General features: G+C 49.2%; 1 protein-coding gene across 2 annotated transcripts in view; it reads left to right on the forward strand.

Moving 5' to 3' along the window:
• The window catches only part of LARGE1 (LARGE xylosyl- and glucuronyltransferase 1), a 528281-nt gene that overhangs the window by 1605 nt on the left and 504145 nt on the right, over positions 1–22531 (forward strand). Inside the window, exon 1 of one of the 2 annotated variants that reach the window (XM_077914719.1) lies at positions 700–997. The exons of the other annotated variant lie outside the window; for it this stretch is intronic. The gene's annotated coding sequence lies outside the window, so the exon portion shown is untranslated. Of the gene's footprint in view, positions 1–699; positions 998–22531 lie in introns of those variants that run through there. 2 annotated transcript variants of the gene reach the window in all.

The following is a 22531-nucleotide window of genomic DNA, read 5'->3' on the forward strand; positions in this document are numbered from 1 at the left end:
GAGCCCGGCGCTCTGGGCACGCGGCGGCGGGGCCAGCCCGGAGCCCGGACCCCAGCGCCCGCCCGCTCGCCCCCCCCCCCGCCGGCCTCCGCGCGGCGGCCCCCGCCTGGCCGGGCGCGGGAGGCGGGGATCGCGCGCCGGCTCCGGCCAGCGGCGCCCGGCTGCCCGCGGCGGCTGCAGCGGCCGCCCAGCTCCGAGCGCCGGGCGCTCGGGGAAGCCGGCGCGGCGCGTCTCGGAGGCGGCGGCGGCCGAGGCCGGCGAGCGCTCCCGGCGGCAGCGGGGCCGTCCGCCGCGGCTCCCCGCACCCACCGCGCTGCGCCCCGCCTCCGCTCCGGTGACCTTCCCGGGGCGCCGCCCCCGGCCCCGCGCCCCCGGCCCCGCGCCCCAGGCCGGGGCGAGGCCCTCTCCAGCGCCGCCTCCCCGCGGAGCCGCGGGCGGGCGGGCGGCGCAGGCCCGGGGGGAGGGGGCGCCGCGGCCGGCTCAGCCTCTCCGCCGCCGTGCTCGGCGCCCGGCCGGGTCGGACCGCCGCTGCCCCGCCGCCGCGCGGAGCCGGGGCGCCTGACGCTGGGGGCGCGGCCGCGCTCGCCTCGCGGGGCCGGGAGCGGGCAGGCCCTGCCCTGAAGGGGCGAAGCGGCGGGGAGCGCGGGGGGTGGAGCCGGCCCGGTGGCCGCCCCGCGGCTCTCCCCAGCGCCCCCTCCCCGGACCCAGCCCGAGGCCGACGCAGGCCCCTGCCCATGCGGGGCGCCCCCGGCGGGGAGAGTCCTCGGGGCAGGGAGCAGCGCCAGGCAGCGGCGCCGGAGGGCGAGGAAGGAGGGACGGCGCTCAGCCGGGGCGGCCCGGACCCTCCCCGCCGCCGTCGCCGCCGCGGGCCGCCCCCGAAGTCCGCGCTCGGCCCCGCCGCCTGAACTAGGGCAGCGCCGCCGGGACCCCGACCCGGACGCCCTGCGCGCCCCGCTCTTCCGCGGCCTCCCGGTGCTTGGCGGCAGTCACGGCCAAGGTAAGAGCCCGGGGGGGGGGGGGGTCGGAGAGCCGCCGCGGGGGCGCCCTGCTGAGCGGCGCCCGACTAGTTCCCCGAACCTGTGGCTGCTACCCCCGCGAGGCACCCCCTCGGCCGCCTGGGCGCGCGGCCCCGGGCGGCTGGGGTGCAAGCCCGCGGGTCTCGGACGCCCCCACCGCCCGCTCCTAGGCACACGGCTGCCAGCCCGGAGCGCGGGGAGGACTTTCCCGTCCACACCGGGAGGGGGTGCGCCGCGGTCTCGCACCCTCCTGCCCCAGTCCCCGCAGCTTCTCAGCTTGGGCATCCGTACTTGGGGCGGGGGGGGCGGGGGACGACGACCTGCTGTGTGTTTCGCTGTCCCCCTTGGGTGATCCTCACCTGCCTATCCTGGTGTGATGCTCTGGAGAACTTTTCTTTGCTCCTGTTGTAGACAGTCGAGGCGATTTCGGGGGAGCAGCCACGGCTTCCAGGGCCCTCTCTGGGACAGAGTAGTTGGGTGGCAGCGATATCCATAGAGAGGAAACCTAAGCAGAGTGGCCGTCCTGTTAGACAAAGCTGCTTACGATGAGTGATGAGTGTGCAGCGATCCAGCCATTCCCGTGAACGTCTCTGCCGCTGAAGGGTGGAGTGGCTGACTCCAAAGTTCGAGCATCCTTAAGTTATTTTGTTTATTACCTTCTTTAATATCTCAGTCCTACAAGGCTGTCCTTGCCACTTTGAAATTTATTAAACCTATGAGATTTCCCTGGAACAATCTGATTTTAAATGGGTCACTTAGGAGGGAACAGATTGTCTCTCCTACACTGAATCCATCCCCCGGGTGACCCTGTTTAATGGGGATGGATTTTTTTCTCGTCCCCGAGCCGGTGTACCTCGGTTGAGCAGGTTTCTGTTGAACTCCGAATCCGTGAATTTTGTCACTCAGTCCATTAAAATGATCTCCTGAGGGAGCAAAATAGCAGCTTACGTTTTCCGTGAATGTCACAGGAAGTTTTACAGGGTCTTATGTAAGTTCCCCAAGAGAGCACTCAGGCTCCCGCTTTCTTCTTGGGGGGTGAGGTGGGGTGGCAGGTGCGGAGGTCACCTCACCAAAATGTGGCTCGGTCCCCTCTCTGACACAGGTGGAAACCCAAAGTGCTTATTCACTCCGTGGATGCAGTCACTTCAGGCTCATTTTTCTCCTTACCTCTCTCGCCTTGCCTCCCCAGGAGTCAGCTTCGGTAGACTTAAGACAAGGGAAGGTTCTAAATCAGGAAAGGAATAAGTGGTGTTTTCTTTTCTCATCTCTCACAAATGGGTGACATGAATGAATTACTCACGGGCATGAGTCCTCACTGGGGATTAAAAAAAAAAAATAAACAACACCTGGCTTTAAGGTTTCACACATCTTAGTGTACCTTTATATTTCAAGAGTGTTTCACTTCAGTGAAAATTGTTTGAGGAGAACACACATTTATCGAGCCTGGCCCTGTTAATTCCATACCAGGAAGAAAACTAATTGGAGCAGAGAGGCAGAAGTCGTCAAGATTTAGATGTTAGTGGGTTTTCAAGTAGTGGCAAGGACAGGAAACAAATCCACCTAGTAAGATAGGTTTTCAGAGCAAAGATTGGATCACTCTGGAGAGGTCAGTCGTCCACTAACCAGTGTGGGTCCTTTTTCTTCACGTAGTGAAGCGTGTTGGCTTGTGGGTTAACTTTTTCCGTGTGAGGTAATGCAGATCACATTGTCTTTTAAACCAGAACTATAAGGGCCTTGGAAATGAAAGCACAAGGTTTTCGTCTCCTCGTCTCCTCGTAGGTCCTGGAGGGCTTGCATCTCGACAGGATGTGGAGGTTCCTGAGCTGTGCTTTAATGTGGATGCGGAATGCAGGAGTGTCTCCATCCTTCAGCCACCTACAGTGGGACGACACTAGAGGGACTAGTTTTCTCTTCCACCACCAAGGAAGAAAACACAAGGACCCATGTTACAAAAGGCCGTGGTTTATCTTTAGGGCTCATGAGCTTGACTTTTTGGTACCTACTGTATGCTTGCATGAATGAGTGGATCCCGGATGCTTGAATGATGGGCCTCATCACATCTAAAGTGTCAGTCGGGCAAATCAGGACTGGCTAACTGCAAAGTTCTGAGTAAATGAGGGCTAGACATTTCAGGGGGACAGAACCTCCTGCAGGCTCCATCCTTTGGTCATGTAGGCCATGCTAACTTCTCCCCCAAAGGTTTGTAATCAGAACTGCCTTTTTTTGGTTTTGGACTGCACATCACCTGCAGTCTTCATAAAATCACATATAATCATCCATTCTGAATGGAGTCTAGAACCAACTCCGTCAAACTCCAAATTTCTCACCATCATCCCTTAAAAACACATACGTTGTATTTACACACAGCTAACATTTGACGGTCTGGTTTGCACTTTTGTCTCAGATGCTCTCTGCACTTCTAACAGCATTAAGTCATTAGCGTCTAGGTTTCTTCCAGTTGAATTGGAAGATAATTCTATTTTGCTGGGAAAAAAAAAAAAAAAAGCCCCATTGCCCAGGCTTTCCTTACCTAGGGGGTGTGTGTCTTATCATAGCCGACTCCAGCGGGGAGCAGACAGAAAAGGTGAGAGGCAGAGTCCAAGAAGAGGTTACCCGGTTCAGAATACTGGCACCAAAAAAGGGCAGATGTCCCCAAGATTTAAGTCTCACTGGATTCTAAAAGCCCCAGTTCAGCATATGGAATTAGATTCAGTGTTTGGAACCTGTGAACCTGCATGAGTTAGTTATTACATTTTCCTGAACTCAGGGTCTGGTAGGACCTGCATTTTTTTATCTTTTACCCATATGTGTAGTGCATATTTAGGTAGTTTGAAGGGAACTATTGTTGTGGTCTAAGGAGAATGGTCAGTATAAAGCTTTATTTCTGCTATTAAAGCTTTATAGATTGATTCTCATAGGCACAGTATAGCCAAGGGGTAAGAGATTGGAGCAGGAAAATACTATTAAATTTGCCACTGAGCATCAACTTGTGAAAACTGGTTCCAGAAAAGATATATACTGTCGTCCTAAGGCATGAATGAAGTCATGTGAATGTCAGGGACACCAGGTGGCAGAGGGAGAATAAGAAGTTGAGGTGGAATACTGGTCTACGGTAGGGTCTGTGAATGATGGGAAGGCATCTTGGAGCCAGAGTCGTCAGAGAGTAGGGAGCATGCAAGGTTGGGGGGAGGGATGAGTCAGTCGCAGGGGACTGCAAGCCCCAGGCCACCCTGCCACTGACACACTTGAGTCATACAGCCACCTCACAGAACCCACTAGTGCTGTTGAGGCTTTGCTACTGTCTTCCAGAACATTTGACATTGAGAGGTACTCGGGTGCTCTGTTCCTCGCTGACCACATTGGCATTTGGAGGGCAGTAGGCAGCTCCATCATAAGTTAAATGTATTTCAGAAGATGTTCCTCCTTTTAACTCAAAGAATAATAATTGAACATCTATTATGTGGCAGATGCCATGCTCTGCATGGGAGGCTACAAGAGGTTTCACATTTAGTTCAGGGAAGCAGAAGTCCAGAGGACCTTTCTCATGAGCGAAGTGCTGTTGTATAGGTTGGTGCAAAGGATGTGTGTTTACCAGAGGAGTAGAAGGAAGAGAGTCCCAGGTAGCAAGAATAGCGTGAAAACCTTGAAATCTGTCCTGTGTATGGAGAACAGTCATTAGTTAAGGTGGCCGGAAGATGTTCTGGGAGAGGGGAAGCCTGGTGGGAGAAGGGAGATAATTGGATAGGATTCTGAGCTGGGGACTAACTTCCTGCTACATGTCTTCAGATGGTGACAAGAATGGTGTCTGGATAAGATCCGAGAGTACTAGTTGATTATTCCACATTGTTAACAAAAACAGAAAAAGGGGTTTTCTGTTTTGTTCTTTATCCTTCTACATATAGCACTTTGCTTGTTCTTTAAAAAAAAAAAAAAAAAACTGTTAGCAATGCAAATAAAGAAAGGGTCCCTTATCAACCATATAAGTCTGCCCTCTTGCGTACGAGAATTCCATCTGGGGCTTTCATTATGTGATCATGCAGCAGTGGGAGAAGTGACAGTGTTAGATGAGAGATGATATAGTATGGGGGAGCAAAGTCCTTCTCTGGGAGAACACATTCCATTTTGTCAGATCGGATTCCGGGTAGAGTTACGGCCACGTTTACACTAGAACAAGGTTCTCGTATTTGAGTCATTTTAGTTCTGGCCTCAACGTTCTTTGCTTTTGCAAAGGAAGAGTTTAATAATGAGAATGAGTGTGTGTATGTGTATGTGTGCCTGTGCGTACGTGTGCGTGCATTGTGGGATGAAGAGACTGTATAGCGAAGAAGAAAAGCAATGATGTAACTGTCGGAGGATGATAGGGAGAAAGGAAAATCAGAGTTGCGGCAGTGAGTGAGCCCCAGGGGAAAATATATTTAGTTTTTTTTTCAGAAATAGGAGCCAGACAGTGGAGGAAAAAGAAGGCTCTGTGTGTGTGTGTTCCTTGTATCATCTTTACCTGCATTAAGTGGGAAGCAGGGTGATTTAAGTAAAATCAGGAGATCTGGGCCTAGTCTTGCATCATCTGTTGCTAACTTGCTGTGTGACATTGGAATATTGCATGACCTTTCTGGGCTGCAAGTGTTGTCTCTATACTTGAGTTCTTTACCTTGCAACTGGGAATTTAGGGCCCAGAGAGGGAATGGGTTTGCCTGAGTTAGTGGCAAAGCTCTGACTACTTAGGATTTCTAGCTCTGAAATGGGAAGAGGCCTGTGACCAGTTCAAAGGTATACTCTACCTTGAAATATAAAACACAGGTAGGCAATGCTGAAGAAATGAAGCATGAAGTCTTGGCTGTGTTGCTTGTATTTCTCTGATCTCTCTCTAATATGTTGGGCTATTCACGCATAAGCAGCCAAACTTGCCCGCTAACTTCTTAAATAATAGGAAAACAAGTTGGTTTTGATGTTACCTATTCTTTGAGAACTACTTGAGAACTAAGTATGTTGTGATAAAAAGCAATGCTGAAAATTTTGATTTTTTTTTTCTTCCAGTTGTCTCTTGGGGATTTGGCAAAGCCTGTACTCTAACGTGGAAAAGGGAACCCTTTCATTTGGTCCAGGGTTGGGGGAGCAGTTTACTTTGTAGGGCAAGCTCTTGGGTGAGTCTGAACGGAGGGATGTTTGGAAGAAAAATGAATGCAGAAAAGCAATCCTGTAGATGTATAAGTTGGGGGAAAAAGAAAATCAATTTAATTTTATGCCTGCACATTTGTGTTCTAGGAAGAAGGGTGCTCACTACTCAGGCATTGATCTGGCTATAGAGGGCAGTGCTTATTGGAAAGAGGAGATCTGAAGTGAGTGCACTGTAAATATGAGGGTTTATTTATTTATTTATTTATTTATTTATTTTTACGTTCTTATTTCAGTATGGAAGTTAAGTCTAGAAGTGCCCTATTTTAGCAGAATTTGGCTTATAAAATCTGATTTTAAAGGCAAACACGTTAAGTAATTGGGGTACAAAGATTTTTATTTTACAAAAGGGATTCATAAAAGGACCTTTTTAAATTGCTAGTTCCTTTATTGTATTTCAAATTATTTGGTTAAGGCAATCATGATGGATGCTTTTGGGAGCCTCATCTGTCACATGAAACCAAGGATGTTTTTTAATACAAACTTTTCAAATGTTTTAACAAATAATTCCACAGGTTAACCTGCCAAGGACCCTAATACGGAACTGTATTACTGGAAAAAGTCTGGTAGTTGTATCGCCTTTCATAACCACTAACCAGCAGCTGGTGTTCTCTCACCCACTTACTTGGGGGCAGATTTACTTGTTTAACTGCTCTTCTTCTGGAGATAGCAGTCATAATGACCCACCTGCCTGAGTTCCTCAACCTCCTGCATTGAGGTTCTACCTCTGAGACTGTATCAAGAACAGAGGTGGTTTAAAAAGTAAATTAGGTCATGGGATGTCTGAGTGGCTCAATTGGTTAAGCATCTGCCTTCAGCTCAGGTCCTGATCTCAGGGTCCTGAGATCGAGTCCCAAGTCTCTTGGGCTCCCTGCTCAGCAGAGGGTCTGCTTCTCCCTCTGCCCCTCCCCACCGCTCCTGCTCTCTCTCTCTCTCTCTCTCTCTCTCAAATAAATAAAGAAAATCTTTTAAAAAAAACATTAAAAAAATTAAATTTGGTAAGAGTTTCTAGGACTCTGAGTTTTCATTATTGCAGACATGGAATTAATTGGCTTCTGCCTAGGTATACGGGAGAGGTGATAAATGTAGGAAATGTATAGAATCATGCTTGCCTCTTGGCTCTTGCTTTGCAGCAACTGCAATATCTAGGGCTTTTGGGGTTTTTGTTCCTTTATCTCTTATGAAAGTTTCTGGAAAGGAACTTGTTCTAGGAATGAAATAAAATGTAAGGTGTTTGAGGCTCCAGAGGTAATTTGGGGGCATCCTGGCATTGTAGATAATCACAGGCCGGGGCTAGACTGGAAAGTGCCATATTCCCGGTAATTTTAGCCTCTCTTGTCACATTATGGGGTTGTGCTCTGGACGGGTGACAAATGAAGATGGAGATGGAGCCCTGACTACCGGGAGAGGTCTGCTCATCATAGAGTCATTTTTTGAAGTACCAAGGCCAATTGGGAAGACAGGGCTTGCTCATCTTTCCACGGAAGCAGAATTTGGGAGGATTTATGGCAGAAGTGGGCATGTGGGAATTTCTTTCTTTTTTTAAATTAAAATTCAGCAGGGAATCCTGGGCTCTCTAGTGTGATTCTGTGGTTAGGGCTTGCCTGGGATACCTTGGTCACCTGTTTATTATTGAGGAAGGTTAATGTGTCGGTGCCTCCTGGGGAAAACCCGCTCGCCCCTTCTGCTCCTAGAACAGTTGCGTAGACCCTTGATACGCCAGCACTGTGTGTGCACCAGCCTCCTTGACTGTTGTCAGCTCTCATCTGGGAGGAATGGCATTTCCTGGTTGTCTCAGGAGCCAAGAGGGGTGCAGGCAGAGTAATCAGCAGGGTAGGGCTTTCCCCCTCCTGCAGGCCTCGTGCCCAGAGCTTAGTAGTTCTGCATGAAATGAGTAGTGTGTCCTGTGTCCTCATGGAACAATTTGTTTGATGAGTGAACAAGCGGTCATGTTTTCAGTGCTGCGGTGGGGAGGTGCCAGGGAAGGAGGGCGAGTGAATACCAGCAGACGCACAGACTCGAGGCCTCTCCAGGAAGATGTTATTTTAAAAATGTGAAGGACATTTCAGGTCAGCAAAATGAATTCTCTTAGGGGTCATTGTTGTGGTTCAAACACTGATGGCTTTGTAACAAGGCAAGGGGAGTGCAGTACTGGAATGTGTGGCGGCTTTCCTTTGCTCTCACTTTGTGGGGATTTTGACTTTTCTGGCACCAGACGAATGGGCGTGCCCTAAAGCCTGTCAAATGCACATGCCAGGTGGCCTGGAAAATGCTGGAGAAGCGTGGATTGTTGCTGATGCTGTTTCCAGTGCTGGGGAGGGAATTATGGAGTGTGTGGGGGTGTGGAGCTGGGGCGTGTGGCTCCCTCTGAGGAGGAGGAGTGGGGGGCACTTGGGACAGCTGGAGCCCTCTGTCTCCATGGGAAGACCTTTCCACTGCCATCTTGGTATCTCTTTGCCTTTCTCTGTTTTCATGAATCACTCCCTGCTTGGCTTTTCCATGTCGGAAGTTCTCTGCACCAGGAGCAGAGCTTCAGGGTGGGGACCCCACCAGGGAAAGACCTTGGACCCCATCCGACCAACACCTTCCTTTCATAGCTGTGGCTGCTAAGGCCAGAGAGATAAAGAGAATGATCCTGAGGGGAGGCAGGACCAGAGCCCCAGCTTTCCGGCCTCCCCAGTGGCCCTAGGCTCTGTCCTCTCACACCTGTGACTTCTAGGTGTCTGTCTTCAGCCCCTTCCCTTTGTTGTTCTGCATCATCTGTTCCACACCCAAAAGCGTGTTCCTCAAGTGCCTCCTTGGTGCCAGGCTCCCTTTCATTGGATCTTTCCGTGTCATTTCAGCCTGACAGCACCCTATATGTGGTGGGCACTCTTACCCACTTGGGGTATGGAAACTGAGGTTGCTCAGGTCACACAGCTGTGAAGCCTGGGGCCAGGACTCAGCTCAGCCTGCTGTCTCAGTGCTTACCTTGTCCTGGCTTCCCCGCCTGTCTACACTCGCTGTTTGCCCCGGGACTTTGCAGGTCTTCTCTAGTCCTGGCCTATTGGCTGTTGCCTAAAAATGCCCCTTGTTTTCCCCACTTGGGCCTATTACTGCTTCTCCCTTTGCTGGATCAGACTCCTCCTTCCTCCCTCCTTTCTCTGTCCGGTCAAAATCTTTCCTGTCAATAGGCCCCGGGCGGGCACCCTGTCTATCCTTGATGGCATTCCCTTCACTCATTCGACGTCCACTCACTGCCTGAGCCAACACTCCTCAGACAGCATTCACTAAACACCTGTGATGTGCAGGTCTTGGCTTGACATTGGGAGACGGAGGTGAGATCACCTGCTATCATCAGTAGCCTTGTCTTGGTGAGGGAGGCAAGTGGTAATGAAAGCGTGAACGAAGGACAGTGGGCACAGTGTGCTGGGTAGCATTATATTATGCTTGAGAGAGTCAAAGAAGAGAGTATTCAATCTGGATCTTGGTGAATAGGAGATGGAAGAATGACGTGGGAGGAGGCATTGCTCCCAAATGCCGACAACTGTGCGTGGCCTCTTCTGCTTGGCCTCGTCCGTGTCCAGATACTTTCCTTATTCCCCCACTTGAGTGTCAGCTCCTTAGGCACTGTGGCCTGGTTAGCGCATCCATGTACCTATGGGTATGTCTTGCTAGCACTTAGGAATCCTAAACAATCATTTATGAAATTAAATTGAAAGCCTGCTGTCCTTGCCCTCGAGAAACATAGTTGGAGAGATAAAGAATGTGTGATAAGTTAAGCAACAATAGAAGATTCAAACGACTGGTTGAGAGCAAGAATAGAAACTGCAGCAGTACATACAGTTAATGGTTGTGGATTATTGAAGCTGGATGGGAACTCAGAGGTGGGAGTTTACTTTAGCTGCTTAAACTCAGGAGGTGGGGTTTGAGCTGGGTCTTTGGATGCAGGATAGTTATAAATCTGAATAGAAGAATTACAGGGAGGTCAAGGGGCCAGGTTAGGTCCACAGGTACATATTTCTGGGTTACAGGATAAGCCAGCTTGGGTTTCTGTTAGCAGGGAGCCGGAGATGAGCTTGGCAAGCTGGGTTGGGGGCCATGGGCTCTCGGAAGGCAGGGTGGCTTTTGATCAGGAGACTGATGTATTAAAAGCTCTGTTTTAGGAAGATGAGCCCAGGAACAGGATTGGGGTCACTTTGGAGTAGGGAAAGAGGAAGCTGGGAGGCCACTGAACAGGCTTTTTTGCCATAGTTCATACATGGAGTTTTGGAGACCACAGGGCTAGAGCTGGTACGGTTGGGGATGGAAGCCAAGAGGAGCTTTTGAGCTTTTCTCCGATCCCAATCATTGGTACCGAAGTCTGAGATGCCCACTGGAAAGCAGCCTTGTTGAAATAAAGTTTACTTGTGAAAGTAACAGCAATTCTTAAAGTAGCGCTTTCTTCCTCAGCTGGGTAGAGCATGGGGATGGGGCTTGGGTGAAAATGTGCTTTCCAGCGCTTCTTGTTTGTTTGTTTGTTTTTTTTTCCACATGAGCCCAGGGTTATAGAACAACCTTATTCCTAGCCTTGGATGACACCCAATAACAGAGAATTCTTTTCCTCATGAGTGGTTCCTAAAGCAGCTGTCGTGGGCCGAGAGGAAAACGACTGGAGCTCTGACATCTGGGCTCCCAATCTACCGTAAAAGTGAAGCTGTGCTGTGCTTCCCTCACCACTGGTGTGTTTCTGTGCCTGAGGAAGGCCTTGCTGGGAGATGACAAGAATTGCAGAGGTTTCAGAATTTCAGAGGAGGCCATTCTGGATAACAGAGTTTTTCAAATAGGCTCGCAAGGCTCTCTCATAGATAAGAGAGCCTTTATTTTTAATCTGTAAAGAAAAGGGCTTTTCTTGAATGTTCTGTGTATTTACCCTCACAGGCTTACTCTTGGCCACTGGAAAACTTCCAATTTTCTTATCAGGACCTGTAAAGCTTGTTAGGAACTGGCCCCTGCCTCTCTCTGCAGCCACATCTCCCCCTCCCTCTGCTTCATGCATCTGCAGCCCCTACCTCTTTCCCCTCCCTGCCCCCACTCCCCACACCTGCCAACCTGTGCACAGAGCTCTCCTGCATGATGGGCTCTCTCTCTATCTACTTAGGACCCCTCTGTTTCTCCCTGAGTGCCTCCCTGCCATTTCCCTTGCTGGCCTCTGCTCCTGCACTTTCTGTGCTGTGTTCCCAGGTCTCCAAGCTGGCTGCCTGGCCAGAGTGTGCGAGCCTTTCAGTAAAGAGCACGTCTGAGGACTGGGGGATCCTCAGTGCTTTACCACGTTGCCTGGACCTTGCTGTGTGTTCCATGCGGTGGCAGTGCTGGATATTTTGGATTTCATTTGCCGTCCAGGTGTAATAACAGCTCTTCCTTGCTGAACGTTGAGGATTCCAGAGTGCGTGTGTGTGTGTGCACATGGGCTTCTCAAGGTATTCTTGAAGGACCTGCATGTCCCTGCTGCTTCCCTTGTCCTGTTGGGTGTAGCTGTGTTGCCACCACCCTCACCACACCCTCTTCTCTCTGCTGCCCTAACTTTGCATTTCTCTGCTTTCCGCATTTTCTCTGATCTTCAGCCTCCTCTTTCTTCTCCTCTTGGGCGTTTTAAAACCCTGACGAAGAAGGTCAGCTCTTTTCCGCAAGCCGCAGGAGGCCTTGTCTTCAAGTGTTTGATTCTTTCTGGCTGTGCTGTTGGTCCCGAGGTGCGGGATGGAGTCTTTGACCATGGTTTCTGTTTACCAGGCTTAACACCATCTGACATCCTTTGTAGAGAACCAGTTGCAGAGTGGCACTTGTGGTTGATGGAGAGATTATGAGATAGTGATGGGGGAGTGGCTGCAGAGGTTGGATGAACTTGTGGGGAAGCTCAGCCCCAGTGCTCAAAGACGCTTCCCTGGATAACCAGTGTGTTTCTGTTGGCTATCTAGGATTGCTGCTAGTATTTGTGAGGTCCATCTGGGTTTTTATCACGCTGCCCTTGTAAGCCAGACACTGGTGCTGCACAAATAGGTTTGCTTAGCGAATCACAGAAGAGTGATAGATGAACCCTGGGCTTATCAGAGGGCGTGTGTGATCCAGGCCCCAACAACATTTTATAAACTTGCAGTTGGCACGGCATTGGTTTCATGGTCCATGAAGCCCTGCTGCTTTTCCAGTGGTAGTCTGACTTAATACACACCGAGGGATGCTTTCTCTGGCTCTTACTTATTGACATTTTCCTTTTTCTTCTGCTTGGATTTATCCATAACTCCTGTTGAAACAGCATTTTTGAGCTCATTAAATCTGTTAATGTGTGTGTAATGCTTAGGACAGAGCTATATACAGAAAGCGCTCGGTAAGTATTAGCTATTGTAATTGTGTTATTATTTAGAGCTTACCCACATTTTCTCTCCTCTCCCTCACTCCGGGCTCCTCACTCCTGGCTTCTGGTGGTTGCACTTAGTAAACTAAGGAAACCAATGGCCCTAGGGGCAGAGGACGAGGCTACAGGCTTTGTCTTTGCAGCCCTGTCCAGAGATCTCAGAAAGCTTACAGAGGCCCTGAAGGTAACCACCAACCCTCTCATCACCTGAGGCCATTTTCCCTGAACTCTCTGTCCACCTGGCTCCTTTCTCTCATTGGAAATTTGTGCTCTGATTGGAAAAGGAGATGGGAGCCAATGAATGGTATAGGGGAGGACTCTTAGCAAGTTGTGCTTCAGAGTATTTAAAATAACAGTAACAGTAATAATGGTGATAACAAATGATAGCAATCATCCTTGAGTCCCTCTTCTGTGCTTAGGAGATATGCTTTCCATGCATGAAGCCTTCTGATTCTCACTGCAACCCTCTCCTCTGTGCAGTTCATATTACCTATGGGGAACCTGAGGTGCAGAGATGTGGTTTTTACCCAAGTGCAAAGCCAGAGACTGAATACCAGGTCTGCCCATAGAACATTTCCTCTTAATCTCTGTCCTGTGATCCACTAGCCCAGGTGCCTTGACACCTGGGGATACATGAATGAAGCCTTTCCATAGAGTGTGCAGGTGTGGATGGTTTTAAGGGAATAAATTTTCAGATTTTTCAGCCTTGCATATGGACTCTTCCCTAAAATTAATTGGACTGAGACCATTCCTCCCAGGTCCATGGATCATCCTTCCATTTTCCCAGGCACCCCTCATCCCCCTTTATAAAAGCACATTTCTCACCCAACACCAATCTCCCTCTGATGCACTGCTCTTGAGTATCAAACCTATCAAGGGGCCATTACATTCCAAACAGAGTAACTGTTGGAAGTGGGTGGGTGGGAACCTTCTGCTAATGTGCGCATTTTGCCACAGGGCGCCCCTTTGTACCTTCTCTCGCCTGTTTACACTTGGGGTTAGAAACAGGACATCTGGGCCCCTTTGTGCTAAGGAATGATATAAATTTTTCAGCTCTCAAAAAAATGTAATTTGCTCCTGAATTTTTAAAATGAATGATAGGTCTCAGATGGTTAGATTCTGTTTAAAAATGTGATGGGAAAGTTTTATTTTAAAGTGTTACTGTTTATAATGTGCTGGGAATTCTGTCCTTAGAAATGAGTTTATGATGAAAACTTCAGACGTCAGCCTAAAAATAGGCAAAGTGGTGCAAGTTTTTCAAATTTCAAGAATTCAGAAAAAGCGCAATAATTGTACTCTACTTCCCCCTAAGATACTGAAGTTTGGAGCAGACTGTCCTTTGGTTAGTTTCTGCCATGGACCCTTAGGCACCTAAATATTATATTTTTTTTTTCCTTAGAATTTCAGGGACATCAGTATCTCCGAAAGCTCATATTTGCAGTCCTGATTAGGCACCCTTGAAATTATATGGGTTTTAGTCAAATGTAACCACACTTGAAATTTTGATGAAACTTTCATATGTGGAGTGAGACATCTGATTGTATATAGCAGAGTGCTCCAGTGAGGACTGTTTCTCCTCCTGGGGTAGAAACCTCATTCACACTGATGTTAAGGGGTGGGGGAGAAGAGGACTTTTGCTGCTCAAGTAACTGAAAAGTAGAGGGAAGCATCAGGTGGTGCTGGATCCAGTCCTTGAGAAGTCATTGATCTGTCTCTTGGCTCTGTTCTCTTGGGTGTCGGCTTCATTCTCAAGCAGTGTCCGCATCAGGGGGCAGGACAGTCCTCAGCCTTACGTCCTACCCACCACCTCATTGCCTCTGAGGGAGAGCATCTCTTCCCTGGTAGAATTGGTGGAAGTCTTGGTCATCCTCTGGTTAGAAGGGTTGAGACCACAGTCCTGGAGTGGGTTGGGGAGAAAGCAATGAGTTCTGTTTGAAATGCTCGGAGAGTGGGGAGGGAGTGGTTCCTAAGAGAAGCTGGGCAGACAGAGACCCTCAAATGCTCAGTGGGAAGATTAGCCTGAAGATCTTATGATGCTATCAAACCGACCACAAATGCCTTCACCAAAACCCCTTTATTCTCCTGGGTAGGCTTCCCACTGGCCAACACTTTGACTGATATTCAGATACTCATCTGCCCAGTGACACAGTGACGTTAGTGGTACCTTCTCTCCCTGCTTTGGTGATTTCAGGACATCTAAGGAAATGGTCCCAAATCCCCGATGTAGTGTATTTTGTGATTTATTTTTTTTTAATGACCATTACTTCTGTGTGTGGGCTGCTATAACAAAGGACCACAGATGCGGGTGTGTGTGTGTGTGGCGGGGCTTACACAACACATTTATTACCCCACAGGTCTAGAGGCTAAGCGTCCAAGATCAAGGTCTCAGCAGGGTTGTTTCTTCAGAGGCTTCTCTCCAATGGCTGTTGTTTCCCTGTGTCTTCACATGGTCCCTCTTTATCTGTGTTGTCCCAGTCTCCTCTTAAAAGGACACCAGTCCTACTGGATTAGGGCCTCGCCCTCCCTAATCACCTCATTTAACCTTATCATCTCTTTAAAGCCCTGTTTCCAAATACAGCCACATTCTGGGGTATCGGAGGTTAAGACTTAGACCTATGAATTTGGTGGGTTGAGAGGGAGACACAGTTCAACCCGTAACACCGTCAGTTGCTGCAACTCTGTGAATGGGTTCTATTTCGAAAAATAATATTAACGTACCCACCTTGTTTAAAACACAGATTAGTAACAGGTTCAACTATGCGAATGCAGACTCACCATGGCAGGGTGGTAAGTTTGACTCAGTTTGCTATTTGGGTATGCTTTTCCCATTAACAGGTGTAGAGGGAAGGCAGCTTATAGGTGAGGACTGGTCGTGGGTTTGTCAAAAATGCTTGGGATCTGGACCTTTGGCTTCCTTCACTCCAGCTGCCACTGTTGTTCTGGTTCCAGTAACAACTTCCTGGACATTCCCCGAGGGTAGACTTTGGTTGTGAAATAAGTTTTAGGAATTTTTAGGGAGTGGGCAGGAGGCTGCCCTGAGGCAGGATTTTTCCATTAGCCCAATAGCTGGTGGTCAAAGCCAGTTTCTTTTTACTCTTTCCCTTGGAGCTGGTGGATCATTTGACCTTGATCCCTGTTGGTGTCCGGCCTGTGTGTAGAAGAGAATCTCAACATCCCGTATTTTGTGTCTGAGGACACAAGGTTCACAAGTGAGGGGTTTTATGAGTCAACTTGCCCAGGTCCCTAAAGGGCTGCTGTTGTAACAGAAATTGCTTTGCATCCCCACGCAGGGCTCATCTTTAAACTCCGCAGATGACAAGCCTGCCTCAGATTCTCCTTGCTGAGCGGTTGTCACTGTTCTCCCTCCTGCGCTAATTACTGTTTTAACACGGCTCGGGTGTTCGTTGTCTGGTCTGCCTGCGTTTGTAGTGGAACATCCCTGCTGAAAGATGTGGGGAGGAGGCAGCCGCTTGTCAGATTGTAGTTTCTTGGTGTCCAAATCCCAAAAATGCCCCATTGAGACTTTGCTTACCTACGATCCTGAGCTCTCCCTCCTGAGTGCTTTGGAAAGCCCTCTGCTGTGGGATGTGGTCGAAGCATAGGTATGTCCCTGGGAGGAGGGTGAAGTTTTGAAAAATCCATCCACAGGGTAGCACCCCTTCGTATGCCAGTGTGGATTGCCGTAACTGATTTCGAGATTGCCTTTATGGGAAGCAGATCACAGTCCCCAAGAGACAAGGACACAGGAGGTGGAAGTTTTGACTGACAGCCCGGTTTCTTGTTGGATGTGCTTTGGCTAGCTCAGCCTTGGGTAAGCGGCCTACTGTCTCCGTACAGGCTTTCTGTCACTGCCGTCACAAAGTACCAGCTGGCTGGCCTCAAGCAATGGGAGTATATTGTCGCACAGTTCTGGAGGCTTCACGTCCAGAGTCCAGCCATCTCAGGGTGTCAGCTGGGCCAGGCTCTCTCTGATGACTCTAGGGGAGAGTCTTTCCTTGCCTCTTCCAGCTTCTGGGTTTTGCCTGGACAGTTACTGGGCAGTCCTTGGCTGTTGCCGTTCTGTCCACACGGCGGCCTGCTCTCTGTGTGTTGACACATTGTCTGACCTCTGTGCATAGCTCAGTGTCCAAATTTCCCGTTTTGTAAGGACACCAGTCATATTGCACTGGGGCTCACCCTCATGACCTCATTTTAACTGGAATATTCTCTAAAGACCCTGTTTCCAAATACAGTCACATTCTGAGGTCCCAGGGGTTGGGACTTCAACTTCTCTTTTTGGGAGGATACAACTCAGCCCCCAACTCCCTGAGCTTTAGTTTTCCTCCTCACAAGTTCTGTTAACTGTTCCCACTTGTAGCATAAGTTTCAAACATGATCACGTCAGAGAGCTCTCTAGAAAATATATCCCCTGAGTGATGGAGGCAGAATGCCTATTGGATGTTAGATGTGTTTTATTCTTAGTTTCTGGTACCTACTGAGCATTTGGACCTGGCACATGACATGCTCTGTGTGATTTTTCAATTAAAAGTCTTTGGGGAGTGTGAATGTGTGATCCGAGCTGCGCATTTGCTGAAACCTGGAGCACGTTGGCAGCAGACTCGCAAGGGGAGCGCTGCCCCAAGGGTGGAGCAGCCTCAGAGACTGCTATCACCTGCCTTGTCCTGACACACTGGCCACTCGGCCGCTCGCTGCTGCCCTGCGGGACAGTTTGGATATAAATCCTCAGATTCCCATCCCGGCTCTTGAATCTTCCATGGAGTGCATGGGAATGTGTGGTAGCTTTATTGGTTTGTTTTCATAAGTTGTATTTTGATATTCAAAAGAGGTTCATTGGGGCAGAGGCTAAGAATGTTTTCAGAGTGTTTCTCTTTTGCCTTGTCTTAGTAACTTCCAGTGGTAAGAAAAACAAAAGCTACAAAACAAACACACTGAAGACAACCCTGAAAACCCTCACCTCCCAGACATTGAAAGGATTTGGAGTCTTTAACTCCTTTTTGTATAGGCTTATGTGTATATGTTTCTGTCTGAAGGCATGTACATCCAGATATTTCCTTGGAGGTGCTCAAGCTGGGCTGAGATCTCACTTCTCCATTAAGTAAGTCTTGACGTTGTTCCCATGAACTGGATGGGTGTTTCCAGGGGCTGCCGGTCAGCAATGTGGCTTTGCTGTGTTTCCGTCCTCCTTCCTTCCTTCCTTTTGCTTTCCTTTGCTTTCCTTCCTCCATCATGCAGGGAGCATGCATCATCTGTGTGTCGGGCACTGTGCTGGGCACGGGCTTGAGGAGGACGAGACATGAGGCCCTGCCCGCATGGAGGCTCGTTCTGGATGGCCTGCGCTTCCTTGAGCCTGGGATGCGTCGTCTCCCTGCTCTCTGTCCTCTTTGCACGCAGAGCGACTTCCTTTGACACTTGGCACCTGCATTTGAGGCTAAAAGCTACCATATATCTAACTCCACTTGGTATTTATTGGGTTGTTACACCAAATTTTGCAAAGCCAAAGGCACCGCTTGGTTAGAAGGAATTCTCTCTCTCAGTCCCAGGAGGCTGCTCATTGGGCTTTGATGATCCGTAAAACCCAGCTCCGTTTCTAACAACGAGAGAGCTTGTAACTTTTTTGCCCTTTCTGAATTTAAGTCCTTTATAGAGTATTCTGAGAGTTGGGCACTGTCAGACAGATTTTATGTCATGACTCTCGGATGGGTGACGATGTCCTGGGATTAATTTTGTTATATGGCTGTCTTCATGTAGTGCCACCCTTGGAAGCATTAGATTGTGAGAAGTGTTCTTTTCATGGCAATATTTAGATGTGGTCATTGAAATGGTAATTCCTGGAAGGACCCTTGGCGTCCCCACGCTGCATGCAGGGGTTGACAGCCATCTTGCAGAAGAGTCGAGAGCATTTGTTGCCTTGTTCTCTTCCAATGGGGAAGACCATAAATAGGTCCTGCTGTGGGGAGCTGGCCCAGCCGCTTTTATCTTCCCGGCCTCCTGTCCACTTCCTGCTGGACAGAATCGAGAGACGACTTACTTGTTTAAGGGATCTGTAGTGAACTGTCCTGGAAAATAACTCCTCAGAGAAGAAGGTGCAGGAGGAAAGGTTTCTACGTGGATGGGAGAAGAAACCAACCAGTGGGAGGTGTCTTGGAGAGTTGCACAGTGGGTTGTTTTTTTTTAATTTTTAAAATTTTTTTAATTTTTAATTTTTTAAAGATTTTATTTATTCATGATAGAGAGAGAGAGAGAGAGGCAGAGACATAGGCAGAGGGAGAAGCAGGCTCCATGCAGGGAGCCCGACGTGGGACTTGATTCCGGATCTCCAGGATCACGCCCTGGGCCGAAGACAGGTGCTGAACCACTGAGCCACCCCGGGATCCCCTGGGTTGGTTTTATCTTAAGATGACTCTTGTAATGATCTTGTTAAGAGAGAGGAGGAATTAAATATAACTACTATTATCTGGCTTAAAGTTCTTCACCATCCCTCTGTGTCTTATAGAGATGCAGACTCTTTTGGGCTCCAGAAGAGTAGACTAACTGGTTTATTTGACAGATGATGAGACTTCAGCCTGGGAGGTCAAAGGGACCTGTCCAACGTCACACCAACTTGATGGTGAAACCCTGGTCCCCTGACTTCCATCCTCTTTGGCTGCCTCCCCGCCAGCCCAGGCTACCTTCCACATGATTCGATGGCTTTTTAAAAAGACAAAGGCTGTTATTGGTCAAGTGCCTGCCCCCCCCCCCCCCCCCCCCATCTGCCAGAGAACTGGCCTGGCCCTCCTGGTAATGGTTGGGTAACTTTTGGGTTGTAACGGCCATGGCCACATCGATGCTGGAAGGAATAATAGCAGGGCTGGGTCTTGTTTTATTTATTTTTTTTAAGCGGGGTCTCATTGCTACGATTATTGAATGCATCTTTTAAAGATGAATATAAAACAGCTACCCTCCCAAGCAAATCATAAAACAAATTATGCCCTTGCCACCCAGAACTACAGAGAAACAGCAGGCTCTTGGTGGCACAGAGAGTAATGGCTGCAATATTAAAACAATGATGAGAAAACCAGGATCCGATAGCTGGAAGGCAGGGAGGAGAACAGTCCCTTAATCCCCCAGGGATAATGGGTCTCAACGACAGGTCCCTGTGATTTATTGTGCTTAATGGACTTGTTTTTATTTGTCCCCTTCAACACAGAGCTTTGTCACTGAAGAGATTTGATAATGGCCTGTTTGCAGTCACTTAGACTCTGTAATAAAGCGCTACATTTTTGGCTGTCTGGAGATCCACTGCTTCATTGGCATTCCCCCTCCGATTTCACCTTCCCTGGGATGGAGTGAGATAAGGACTTCTTTGCAGCCCTTGTGCATTCCCATCATGCCCCCCAGGCCGCTTGGTGGCCCAGCGGGCCTGGCCTGCCTTCTGCTCTCTTCTTGTGCTACTTTGGGGCAGCAGGAAGGAACCCTTTATTCTGCCCATAATAACAAATCCTGAGGACTTTGTTTTCATGAACCATCAATGAGAGTTTACTGCTTGCAGCTTTTGGGGCAAGCAAAAAAAAAAAAAGAGAGAGAGAGAGAGAGAGAAGTAGATGTGGGAGGTTTTCAGAAAGAACAGGCTTGACCTAAAGGCTGCAGGTGTTCTGATCGAGGTGTCTTGCCCCTTTACAAAGATGTGTCTCATTCATTCCTTTTGCGTAAGTCACCCTGAGGTTTCATTTCAGCTTCCTCCTGGGTTCTGGGGAAAGGGAGCTCCTCAAAGGACTGCCCTCCTTCCTGCAAAACTGCCCCTCACCTGCTAAGGTTTGGGCAGAGAATTCCCAAAGCAGGAGATAGAGGGAAATGCCTAGAAAAGAGACTTCCAAGTCTCTTCCAATCCTGAGTTTCCTCTCTTGGAGGACCTTTCCTGGTGCCCTGTTAACAGGTCTGGTCAGTGGGGAAGGCGCTCTGCTGTGTGGCAGCCACACTTGGCCTCTGGGGCAGTGTTGGGAGAGACTCTCTTTCACTGTGAGCATTTCTGAACACCAGGAGGGACCAAGTATCTAATTATAGGAAGCTCAAACAGAAAAAGACTCCTTTAATATGCAGAATGATCTGCAAGAGTCAGGAGTACAGAAGGTTTGGTACAGGGGTGGTCAGCATCCTGGGCACCTCTGGGTGGGGTGCTCCCCTGTAGGTGGGGTGCTGCAAAAAAACAGTTTAGTTTGCACATTCTAGCAGGGTGACAGCATCATTAAGGGTGAAGTGGTGCTGACAGTGTTATGTTGCTCTTGGGTATTTAGGATTCCACTCATATGAGGTACCTAGGGGAGTCACATTCATAGAGATAGAAAGCATGGTGGTTGCTGGGGCCTGGGGAGAGAGGTGAAGGGGCAGTTAGTCCTCAATGGTTGCAGAGTTCCAGTTTGGGAAGATGAAAAAAGCTCTGGAGATAGATGGTATTGACGGTGGCCCAACCGTGGGGATATATTTAATTTCACCAAACTTTACCCTTAAACATGGCTGCAGTGGTCAATTTTATCAGGTGCATTTTACCACAGTGGAAGAAAAAAGGGTTTCTCTTTGACCCCACCTGCCGACGTTCATGCTCTTGTATGACCCCTTGCGCACCGTGTGGATGGGGCCTGGGCCTTGTTGTAAGCCACAGAATACAGCAGGGGTGATGGGGTGTTGCTTCTGTGATTAGGTTCGCCTGCTGACTTGCTGTGGAGGTGCTCCTGGTTGGCTTGGTGAAGTCAGCATGCTGGGGAAACCTATGTGGCTAGGAGCTGTGCGGTGACCCTTAGCACACAGCCAGCAAGGAGCCTAGCCCTACAGTCCTACTGCACAAGGACTTGGGTGAGCCTGGAGGGAGGTCTCCCCCAGAGCCTCCACAGGAGGACACCCCCTGGATAACTTGACTGCAGCCTTGCCTGTCTCTAAGCAGAGGACCCAGCTAAGCCATGGTCAGACTCCTGAGCCGCAGGGACCATGAGATAATAAGTGTGTGCTGTTTCAAGCCCCCAACCAGGTGGTAATTTGTTGCACTGCACTAGATAACTAACACAGAGCCTCATGAGAGACTTTGTCTGGATTTATCCCATTCTAGTTTTCCCTCCACCTGGTCAACCTCAGGCCTCCATCTTCCCTTCCTGTCCACTGGGAGTATGCAGACTGTCTGTCTTCTGTTTGTGTTCAGTTATATTCGTTGTTAGAGCCCCTTCATCCTTATGCTTCCTTCCTACTCTTCTCTGGTTTGTGGTTTCAGGGGTGGGACACATTCCCAGTTGGCGAGAAGAAGAGTAGTTTTCAGGGTGATGATGGACTTCGTCAGAGACTCAGGTGTACTAACTCACCCACCTGTGCAGGTGGGCCCTTCTCCTCATCCCTCACCTGCTTGCTCACTGGCAGTAGCTTAGCTGGATCTTGCCTCACTCAGGTACTGTGCTCATTATACAAAATGCAGGTAATCAGATTTTCTAGGGTTGCTCTGATTTCAAATATTCTGCTCCCATTCATTGTCCCCCATAAACCATGAAACTGTCCCAGAGACTCTGCTTTGGCATCTCAACTCTTTTTGGACTGGCTCCCTTGCAGTAAATTAGTAAGAGCCACTGCCGTTTTTTGAGCACCTGCTGTATGTCAGACCCTTGATTGATGATTCCCCTTGTGTCTTCCCATCAGCCCTGGGGGGGTGGCCGTCATGATGCCTGATTTACACAGAAGCACGCCGAGATGCAGTGGGGTTTATTTTCTTGTCCAAGGTCACATGGAGAGCATGTGTGGCCAAACCAGGATTAGAACTCCGAAACTGTCCTCTGTCCTCTCACTCGTCTGGGCTCACTGCCTCGGAAGAGGACCGGAGGTATTCTTGCCAGGTCCTGTGTCCCAGTTTTGCTTGGAAAATAGGGTTGCTGCACACATGCCACCTGGAGGTTCCTGATAATTTCTTCCTGGTGGACCACAGTGGGACAATGTGGGGTAGAGGGCACAGCTGAACCCTCAAGCT

The sequence above is a fragment of the Canis aureus genome, chromosome 11 (assembly GCF_053574225.1).
Source record: "Canis aureus isolate CA01 chromosome 11, VMU_Caureus_v.1.0, whole genome shotgun sequence".
Classification (NCBI taxonomy): domain Eukaryota; kingdom Metazoa; phylum Chordata; class Mammalia; order Carnivora; family Canidae; genus Canis; species Canis aureus.